Source organism: Bos taurus, chromosome X (genome assembly GCF_002263795.3).
Source record: "Bos taurus isolate L1 Dominette 01449 registration number 42190680 breed Hereford chromosome X, ARS-UCD2.0, whole genome shotgun sequence".
Taxonomy (NCBI): domain Eukaryota; kingdom Metazoa; phylum Chordata; class Mammalia; order Artiodactyla; family Bovidae; genus Bos; species Bos taurus.
The window spans coordinates 52073153-52083909 of NC_037357.1; the positions used below are offsets into that span (position 1 = coordinate 52073153).

The 10757-nt window shown below is 37.9% G+C and overlaps 1 non-coding gene across 1 annotated transcript; it reads left to right on the forward strand.

Annotated features, from left to right (window-relative positions):
* Positions 1-9878: 9878 nt before the first annotated feature.
* On the forward strand, positions 9879-9950 carry TRNAE-UUC (transfer RNA glutamic acid (anticodon UUC)). The gene has a single exon. It is a non-coding gene; the product is annotated as a tRNA-Glu (tRNA).
* Positions 9951-10757: the final 807 nt, after the last annotated feature.

The window sequence follows — 10757 nt, forward strand, 5'->3', positions numbered from 1 at the left end:
TGTGGACTGCAGCCTACCTGGCTCCTCCATCCATGGGATTTCCCAGGGAAGAGTACTGGAGTGGGTTGCCATTGCCTTCTCCGTTAATCAGCTATACCTCAATAGAAAATAAACAGTTTTGTTTTTTTTTTTTAAAGAAGGTAAAAAAAAAAGTTACGATTCTTAACAACTATGTTTTGGTATGGCCTCTGGGTAAATTTAATGGTTTTAACTTTAAGATATTAGAGAAGTTATTACCACACTCCAGTGTTTGGATGTTTTTCCTATTAGCATTGTTCAATTGTTTTTTTTTCTTTTCTTTTTCTGCTATAAGCATTACTGTAATCAGAAAATTCCATAAAAATATTATAAATGCCTTAAAATAAAATAATATCATAAAGTATGTTAAAAATACATATAAACAGTGCAATGCAATATTTACAACATGTGTTACTGATTTGGAGTTTTTCATAATATTTGGGTGGCTCTTACAACTCAATAGCATAATAGACTTGGACATGAATGGAAAATTCAGAGTAAGGGAAACATAAAGGGCCAATAAACAAATGGAAACTCAACTAACAACAGAAAAAATACAAATGAAAACAAAAAAAATCCTTCCTTTGTTTAATCAAATCATAAAAATTAAAAAGGCTGATAAGATTCTGGTTTGTCTGGGAGTCAGTAAATATAACTATCATATGCTGTGGGTAGGAATAATATATAAGCACAACCTTTACAAAGTAGGGCTTGTATACAGACGTCAATTAGAACAATAATGATAATATTGAAATTTGAAAACAACACAAATATCCATGAGTAGAGAGGACTGGTTCGATACATTATGATACACATACTGACAAGGAATACAGGCATACTGTGGAGACATTTTTTGGCGTGGTTCCAGACCACCACAATCAAGGGAATACTGCATAAAATTCATCACACTGGTTTCCCAGTGCATATAAAAGTTATGCTTACACTATACTGTAGTCTCTCAAGTATGTAATAGTATTATGTCTAAACAAAGTCAGAGAAGGCAATGGCACCCCTCTCCAGTACTCATGCCTGGAAAATCCCATGGACGAATGAGCCTACTAGGCTGCAGTCCATGAGGTCGCTAAGTCGGACACGACTGAGCGACTTCACTTTCACTTTTCACTTTCATGCATTGGAGAAGGAAATGGCAACCCACTCCAGTGTTCTTGCCTGGAGAATCCCAGGGATGGGGGAGCCTGGTGGGCTGCCGTCTATGGGGTCGCACAGAGTCGGACATGACTGAAGTGACTTAGCAACTTAGCAACTAAACAAAGTATGTACCTTAATTTACAAATACTTTATTGCTTAAAAAACATGAACTATCATTTCAGCCTTCAGTGGGTCACAGTAGTAACAGCTATGTTACTACTATGTTACGAACAGTAACAGCAGTAACTTAGTAGTAACAGTAGTAAAGATTACTGATCACAAATCACTATAATAAATATAATAACGAAAAAGTTTGAAATATTAAAAGAATTACTAAAATGTGACACAAAGACATGAAGTGAACAAATGTTAGAAAAACAGTCCCAACAGACTTGCATGATGCATGACTGCCTCAAACCTTCAGTTTGTAAAAATACAGTGTCTTCAAATCACAGTAAATTGAGGTATGCCCCATATAGATGTGAATATGTGAATGTATGTGTATATATGAATGAGCACCTATGTCTGAGTGTGTATCTATACATATACAAGTATTGTCTAATTTTTTCCACCCTAATTCTAATTCACTCTAGTTTTTCCTCCCAGAGAGCTTGGGAGCCCAGCACCCCAATAGCAATAAGCACAACTAGAGTCCATATCTTGTCTTCTAAATACTGTTATCCAATGAAAAGGACAAGGACTCTTTGGAGAAATGACTGATTACATGGACAGGGCAGATAAAGAATACAATGGGCCCAGAACATTTTGCTGTGCCAGAAAGCAAGTGCTCAAAAGATGACAGGAGGGGAGCATACCAAAAGGCCACAAAGGTCAGTCTGAAAAGGCTCTTTAGAAACCTGATAAGATAGAAAACAGAATGGCTACACTTCCGTGATATTCCTGCCAAATATGCATAACCTGAATCCACTTAAGAAATATTAAGCAAAGCCAAATGGAGGGGCAATGTAAAAAATAACTGAGCTCCAATGTTGTGAGAGCCAAAGAAAGTTGAGGGCATATTTTATACTGAAGGCAAATAGACATGACAACTACATGCAACTGGGGATTCTGAACTGGATCCTTTTGCCATTGTTAGAATAACTGCTAAAAACCTACTGGGATCTGAGTTTAGATGATAGTAATATATCAATGTTAATTTCTTATTTTGATAATTGTAGTTTGGTTGTGCTGGAGAATGTCTGTTTGTGGGAAATGTGCACTGAAGATGCTTGGGGTTATGTTTATTTTCTATTGCTGTGTAATATGTTACCATGAGCTTTGCAGCTTAAGACAATGCTTGTTTATTAGCTCACAGTTCTGTAGTTCAGTAGTCTGGGAGGGCTTGACTAGTTCTCTGTTTAGGTCTCATGAAGCTGACATCAAGATGTCGGCTGTTCTGTGCTCTTATTTATCTGGGTGATCAGGAGAAGAAGCCCCTTGGAAGCTTCTTTGGGTTGGTGGCAGAACTCAATTATTAATATTTTGTACTGATAGGACTTATTTCCCCATCTCCTTGCTGGCTTTTGACAGAGGGTTGCTCTCAACTCCTGGAGGTTTCTCTCTGTCCTTGCATTTGGCTCCTGACATCTTCAGAGCAGCAGTAGTGATGCATCCAAGCCTTATCATGTTTCCAAATTCTTCGACTTCCCCTTCTGCCAAAGGCCATATAAAACTTTCTCCTTTTAAAGAGCTTGTGTGATTAAATTAGTCCCACCTGAATAATCTCCATTTTTCCATATATGTAACATAATGGTAGGAGATGAAAGTCATAAGGGCCCTCTTCAAATTTTGTGTACCATGGGGTTAATGGGGTCTCAGGCTGGCATTACTCTCAAACAATTCAGGGAAAAAATTCTCTGTACAGCTTTTGCAATATTTCTATAAATTTGTGATTTGTCTTCAAATTAAAAGTAAACATAAAGATTTATACAGTGCAGTTCTGGTCCCAAATAACATAGAATAAACACTTTCTACTCTGCAGCCCTGAACAGAGCTGTGAAAAACCAGAGAGAGTGTGTGCTGCAGCTATTTGAATTCTCTGTAAAGGAAATATTAAATGGCAGATGTACCGGTGAAGAATACCGGAATCTGAAGTACTCTCAAATGGATAGATGTAAACAAGACCCAAAATTTCATAACATTATATTCAATGTCCAAAATACAAACCAAACTCACTCAGCATATAAAAACCATGAAAATCTCAAGAAGTATGGGGAAAGGCAATCAACAGACACCAGTGATAGTTGCTATCTGTAAATATTTGCTAGTCTTTTAAGCAACTATTATAAAAGTGCTCAAAAGAGCCATCACCCTTGAAGAACTAATTAAAATGGAAATTACCAGCAAAGAAATAAATATAAAAAAGAACTTAATGGAAGTTTTAGAACTGCAAAATGCAATAACTAAATTTTAAAACTGACACAATAGATTTAATGAAAATAGGGAGATAACAGAGGAAAGAGATAGCTAATTGGAACATTAATCAATAGATATTGTCCAAATTGAACAGCACTCAAAATAAAATAGATAAACTCAATAGCCCTACAACTATTAAAAAAATCAAGTTCATGGTTTAAAAACACCCCAAAACAAAACTCTACACCTAGATGGTTGCACTGGCAAATTCTACCAAACATTTAAAGAAGAAACAGCACCAATAGTACACACTCACTTCCAGAAGATAGAATATGCCATAGGCGGGATGATGATTCTCCAGATAGCCACACCCTAAACACTGGAACCTATGAATATGTTATGCTACATGGCAAAAGGGACTTTGCTGATTTGATTAAGAGTTTGGACCTTGAGATGAAGAGATTGCCCTCATTATCCATGTGAGGCAAATCTAATCTTTAAACACAGAGAACATTTCCTATCTAGGTCAGAGAGATGAGATAGAAGGAGAAAGAGAAATTGAAAATGTGGCAAACACTTTACCAGCCATTACTGATTTTGAAGATGGAGAAAGAGATTCATGAGCCAAAATATACGGTTGGCTTCTGGAAGCTGGGAATGACCTCTAGCTGACAGTCAATAAGAAAATGGGGATTTCAGTCCTACAATCACAAGGAACTGAATTTTGCCAACAGTCTTTGAGGAAAGAAACAGATATTCCCCTAGAACCTCCAGAAAGGAATACAGCTCTGCTGACATCTTGATTTTTGGCAGATGAGGCCTATGAACAAGATAATTGTAAGGTAATATATTTGTATTATATAAAGCTCTAAATTTGTGGCAATTTCTTATCACAGCAATTGAAAACTAATACAAAAAGGAAAAAATACATTCCAACTCATTTTGCAAAGGCAACATTACTCTGATACCGAACCAGAGAAATATACTACAAATAAAAGTAAGACCAATATCTCATATCACCAAATTAAATTTCTCAATATAGAGAAAGAATAACCTACTGCAACCAAGTGGGGTTTATCCCAAAAATGAAAGGTGAATTCAACAGTCGAAAATCAAGCAACATAATCCACTGCATTAAGAACCCAAAGAAGAAAAACCACATGAGCATAGCCATAGAAGCAAGAAGTTTTTTGACAAAATACAATATATATTAATGATTAAAATTGTGAATAGAAGTCAACATCCATAACCTGATAAAAGGCTTCTACAAAATCCTCCAGCTAACATATTTAATGGTGAGGGACCAAATATTTTCTCTCAAGACTGGGAAAAAAGCAAGGATATCCACTCTCAGCACTCTTATTCAACATCATAATGGAAGGCTTATTCTGTAAAACAGGAAAAAGGCAAAAAAAAAATAAAGAAATAAAAGACATAGAAATTGTAAAATAAATTTTTTTCCCGTATTTGTGGATGACATTATTGTCTATGAATAAAATCCCAAGGAACCTATATTGGAAAAGAAGAAATAAAACCAACATAACTAGACATGAATAACTAAAATATGGACTTCAGCACATACATCACAACTTATAGAAAAGTGACTCAAAATGTAATGTACTTAAATGGTAATTTACATTTAGATATATAAAAATGACTTAAATATAAATGAAAGCATAATGTAAATCATAAAATGTAGATGCAAGACTTAAGAAAATAAAGATGAACTCCCCAGATTGGTAGGTGTCCAATATGCTACTGGAGAAGAGTGGAGAAATAGATCCAGAAGGAATGAAGAGGCTGAGCCAAAGCGGAAGCATTGGCCCAGGTGTGGATGTGTTTGGTGGCGAAAGTAAAGTCTGATGCTGTAAAGAACAATATTGCATAGGAACCTGGACTGTGAGGTCCATAAATCAAGGTAAATTGGAAGTGGTCATACAAGAGATGGCAAGAGGGAACCATCAACAGTTTAGGAATCAGTGAACTAAAATGGATGGGAATGGGCAAATTTAATTCAGACCATTATGTCTACTACTGTGCGCAAGAATCCCTTAGAAGAAATGGAGTAGCCCTCATAGTCAACAAAAGGGTCGAAAATGCAGTATTGATTGGGTGCAATCTCAAAAACGACAGAATGATCTCAATTTGTTTCCAAGGCAAACCATTCAGTATCACAGTAATCCAAGTCTATGCCCCAATTGCTAATGCCAAAGAAGCTGAAGCTGAATGGTTCTATGAAGACCTACAATACCTTCTAGAACTAACACCAAAAAAAAAGATGTCCTTTTCAGCATAGGGGACTGGAATGCAAAAGAAGGAAGTCAAGATACCTGGAGTAACAGGCAAGTTTGGTCTTGGACTACAAAATGAAGCAGGGCAAAGGCTAACAGAGTTTTGCCAAGAGAAAGCACTGGTCATAGCAAACACCCTCTTCCAACAACATAAGGGATGACTCTACACATGGACATCACCAGATGGTCAATACCGAAATCAGATTGACTATATTCTTTGCAGCTGCAGATGGAAAAGCTCTAGATAGTCAGCAAAAACAAGACCAGAATCTGACTGGCTCAGATCACGAACTCCTTATTGTAAAATTCAGGCTTAAATTGAAGAAAGTAGGGAAAACCACTAGACCATTCAGGTATGACCTAAATCAAACCCCTTATTATTTTACAGTGGAAGTGAGAAATAGATTCAAGGGATTAGATCTGACAGACAGAGTCTATCATAGCCTGAAGAACTATGGATGGAGATTAATAACATTGTACAGAAGGCAATGATCAAAATCATCCCCAAGAAAAAGAAATGCAAAAAGGCAAAATGGTTGTCTGAGGAGGCCTTACAAATAGCTGAGAAAAGAAGAGAAGTGAAAGGCAAAGGAGAAGAGGATAGATATAACCATTTGAATGCAGAGTTCTAAAGAATAGCAAGGAGAGATAAGAAAGCCTTCCTCAATGATCAATGCAAAGAAATAGAGGAAAACAATAGAATGGGAAAGTCCAGAGATTTCTTCAAGAAAATTAGAGATACCAAGGGAACATTTCATGCAAAGATGGACGCAATAAAGAACAGAAATGGCATGGACCTAACAGAAGCAGAAGATATCAAGAAGAGGTGGCAAGAATACACAGAAGAACTATACAAAAAAAATTCTTAATGACCCAGATAACCACAATGGTGTGATCACTCACCTACAGCCAGACATCCTGGAGTGTGAAGTCAAGTGGGCATTCGGAAGCATCACTACGAGCAAAGCTAGTGGAGGTGATGGGATTCCACCTGAGCTGTTCAAATCCTAAAAGATGATGCTGTGAAAGTGCTGCACTAAATATGCCAGCAAATTTGCAAAACTCAGCAGTTGTCACAGGACTGGAAAAGGTCAGTTTTCATTCCAATCGGAAAGAAGGGCAATGTAAAAGAATGTTCAAACTACCCCACAAATGCACTCATTTCACTTGCTAACAAGGTAACACTCAAAATCCATCAAGCTAGGCTGCAACAGTATGTGAACGGAGAACTTCCAGATGTTCAAGCTGGATTTAGAAAAGGCAGAGAGGAACCAGAGATCAAATTGCCAACATCAATTGGATCAGAGAAAAACCAAGGGAATTCCAAAAAAACATCTATTTCTGCTTCATTGACTATGCTAAAGCCTTCATTGTGTGGATCACAAAAAACTGTGGAAAATTCTTAAAGTGATGGGAATACCAGACCACCGTACCTACCTCCTGTGAAATCCGTTTGTAGGTGAAGAAGCAACAGTTAGAACCAGACATGGAACAATGTCCTGGTTCCAAATTGGGAAAGGAGTATGACAAGCCTGTATATTGTCACCCTGCTTATTAACTTATATGCAGAGTACATCATGCAAAATGCCAGGCTGGATGGAACACAAGCTAGAATCAAGACTGCCAGGATAAATAACAACCTCAGATATGCAGATGATACCACTGTTATGGCAGAAAGCATAGAGAAACTAAAGAGCCTCTTGATGAAGATGAAGGAAGAGAGTGAAAAGCTGGCTTAAAGCTCAGCATTCAAAAAACTAAGATCGTGGCATCCAGTCCCATGATTTCTTGGCAGATAGATGTGGAAACAGTGCAAACAGTGACAGACTTTATTTTCTTGGGCTCCAAAATCACTGCAGATAGTGACTGCAGCCATGAAATTAAAAGATGCTTGCTCCTTGTAAGAAAGTGAAAGTGAAAGTCACTCAGTCATGTCTGACTTTTTGAGACCCCCATGGGGTATACAGTCCATGGAATTCTCCAGGTCAGAATACTTGAGTGGGTAACCTTTCCCTTCTCCAGGGCATCTTCCCAACCCAGGGATCGAACCCAGGTCTCCCATATTAGCTATGACAAATCTAGACAGCACATTAAAAATTGGAGACGTTACTTTGCCAACAAAGTTCCATATAGTCAAAGCTATGTTTTTTCCAGTAGTCATGTACGGATATGAGAGTTGGACCATAAAGAAGGTTGAGCACTGAAGAACTGATTCTTTCCAACTGTGGTGTTGGAGAAGACTCTTGAGAATCTGTTGGACTGCCAGGAGATCAAACCAGTCAATCCTTAAGAAAAGTGAAGTCGCTCAGTCGTGTCCGACTCTTTGCGACCCCATGGACTGGAGCCTATCAGGCTCCTCTGTCCATGGGATTTTCCAGGCAATAGTACTGGTGTGGATTGCCATTTCCTTCTCCAGGGCATCTTCCCGACCCAGGGATCAAACCCGGGTCTCCCGCATTGTAGACAGGCGCTTTACAGTCTGAGCCACCAAGGAAATCAACTCTAAATATTCATTGGAAGGACTGATGCTGAAGCTCAAGCTCCAATAATTTGGCCACCTGAGGCAAAGAGTCGACTCACTGGAAAAGAACCTGTGCTGGGAAAGACTGAAGGCAGGAGGAGAAGGGAAGGGCAGAGGATGAGATGGTTGGATGGCATCACCGACTCAATGGACATGAGTGTGAGCAAACTCCAGGAGATGGTGAAGGACAGGGAAACCTGGAGTGCTGCAGTCTATGGGGTCGCAAAGAGTCGGACAGGACTGAATGACCAAACAACAACAAAGACAGAAGAAAATCTTCATAACTTCCAGGAGAAAATATAGGAGAATATCTGTGATATACAGGTTTTGGCAATGAGTTTTCAGGTATGACACCACAAGAAAATATGTATCAGTATGACATTAATTAAAAAATGATAAATTGACCTTTATCAAAATGAAAACTTTTGGTCTATGAAAGACACTGTTAAGAGAGTAAAAAGGCAAGCCATACTGTGTGAAAGTATTTGCAGATCACATGTCTTATAGAATACTTATATTCTGAATATTTTAAGAACTCTCAAAACTCAGCAAAAGAAAAAAATTCAATTAAAAATTGTCAATATAACCGGACTTCTCTGGTGTTTCAGTTGTTGAAAATTCACCTGCCAGTGCAGGGGAGATCGGTTTGATCCCTGGTCCGGGAAGATTTTACATGCCAAGGGGTAACTAAGCCCACTCACCACAATTATTGAGCACACATTCTGTGACTACTGAAGTCTGAGTGCCCTAGAGCCCAGGCTCTGCAGCGAGAAGCCACAGCACTGAGAAGCCCATGCACCACAACCAGAGAGTAGCCCTTGCTCGCTACAACTAGGGAAAGCCTGTGTGCAGCAACCAGGACCCAGCACAGCCAAACATAGACAAGTAAATAAACATACAATTTTCTAAAATTGTCAAAATGCCTGAAGAGACTTAACTGAAGGAGATATCCAAATGGAAAAAAACATAAATGAAAAAATGCTCAATATTGAGAGTCATTAAGGAAATCCATATTAAAACCACAATGAGATACTAGTGCATACTTATTGGGATGGATAAAATTTTATAACCCTCCACAATTGCATATGGTGGTGAGAATGTGAAAGAAGAACTCTCATGCATTGCTTCTGGGGATGCAAAATGATACCGCTATGTTGTAAAACAAATTGGCAGTTTAATATAAAGTTGAATATATATTTACCATATGACTCAGTGAATTTCAAACTCATATTCACACAAAAACCTGCAAATGAATAATCATAGTAGCATTATTCATAGTCTCCAAAATCTGGGAATAATCCATATGTTCTTCAACAGTTGAATATATAAATAAATATTGGCACATCTATAAAATGGAATACTACTCAGCAGTAAAAAGAAATACACTTTTGTTTCATGCAACAACATGTAATCATGCAAAATTTAAGTGCATTATACTAGTTGAATAAAGTCAGATACTAAAGGCTACCTATTGTGTAATTACATTTATATGATGTACTAAAAAAGTTAAAATTATGGAATTAAAATCAAATTAGTGAGGGAATTCCCGGATGGTCCAGTGGTTAGGACTCAGCACTTTCACTGCTGTGACCTGGGTTCAATCCCTGGTTGGGGAACTAAGGTGCCACAAGCCGTGTGGCAAAAAAAAAAAAAAAAAAAAATCAGATCAGTGGGTCACAGGGATTGGGGGTAATGGATGTGTTTGATAGCAAACAGGCTGCAAAAAGGAATTCTTAGGGTGGTAGAACTCTTCTATATGTTATGGCGATTAACACGCATATGCAAACCCATAAAACCATACACCACAGAGTGACTTTTACCTATGTTAGTACTTCTAAACTGGGAGTGATTTTGCCCATAAGGGGATATTTAGGAGTACCTGCAGACATTTTTTGTTCTCACACTGGGGAACTTGGTGCTACTGGCACCCTAGTAGGAGACTAGGAATATTGATAAACATCCAACAACTCACAAGACAACCATCCAAACAAAAGATGATCCAGCCCAAAATGTCAACAGTACCAAAGTTGAGAAAGCCTTCTACATGGAAATTTTAAAAGTCAACTAGAATGTCAGGAGAATACAGGAAAGAGTACAGATACATCTAACTGAATTACACATGTCTTAGTCTATTTGGGCTGCTATAATAAAACACCACAGGCTGGGTAGCTTATAAACAACAGAAATTTATTTCTCACATTTCTGGAGGTTGGAAGTCAAAGATGAAGGTGCCAGCATGGTCGAATTCTAATGAAATTGTTTTCTGGGTTGTAGGTTGCCAATCTCACTGTGTCCTCACATGGTGGAAAGGATTAGGGAGCTTTCTGGGGTCTCTTTTATAAAGACGCTAATTCCATCCATGAAAAGTCTGCCTTCATGACTGAGTATCTCCTAATACAATCACATTTCACATTAACATTTCA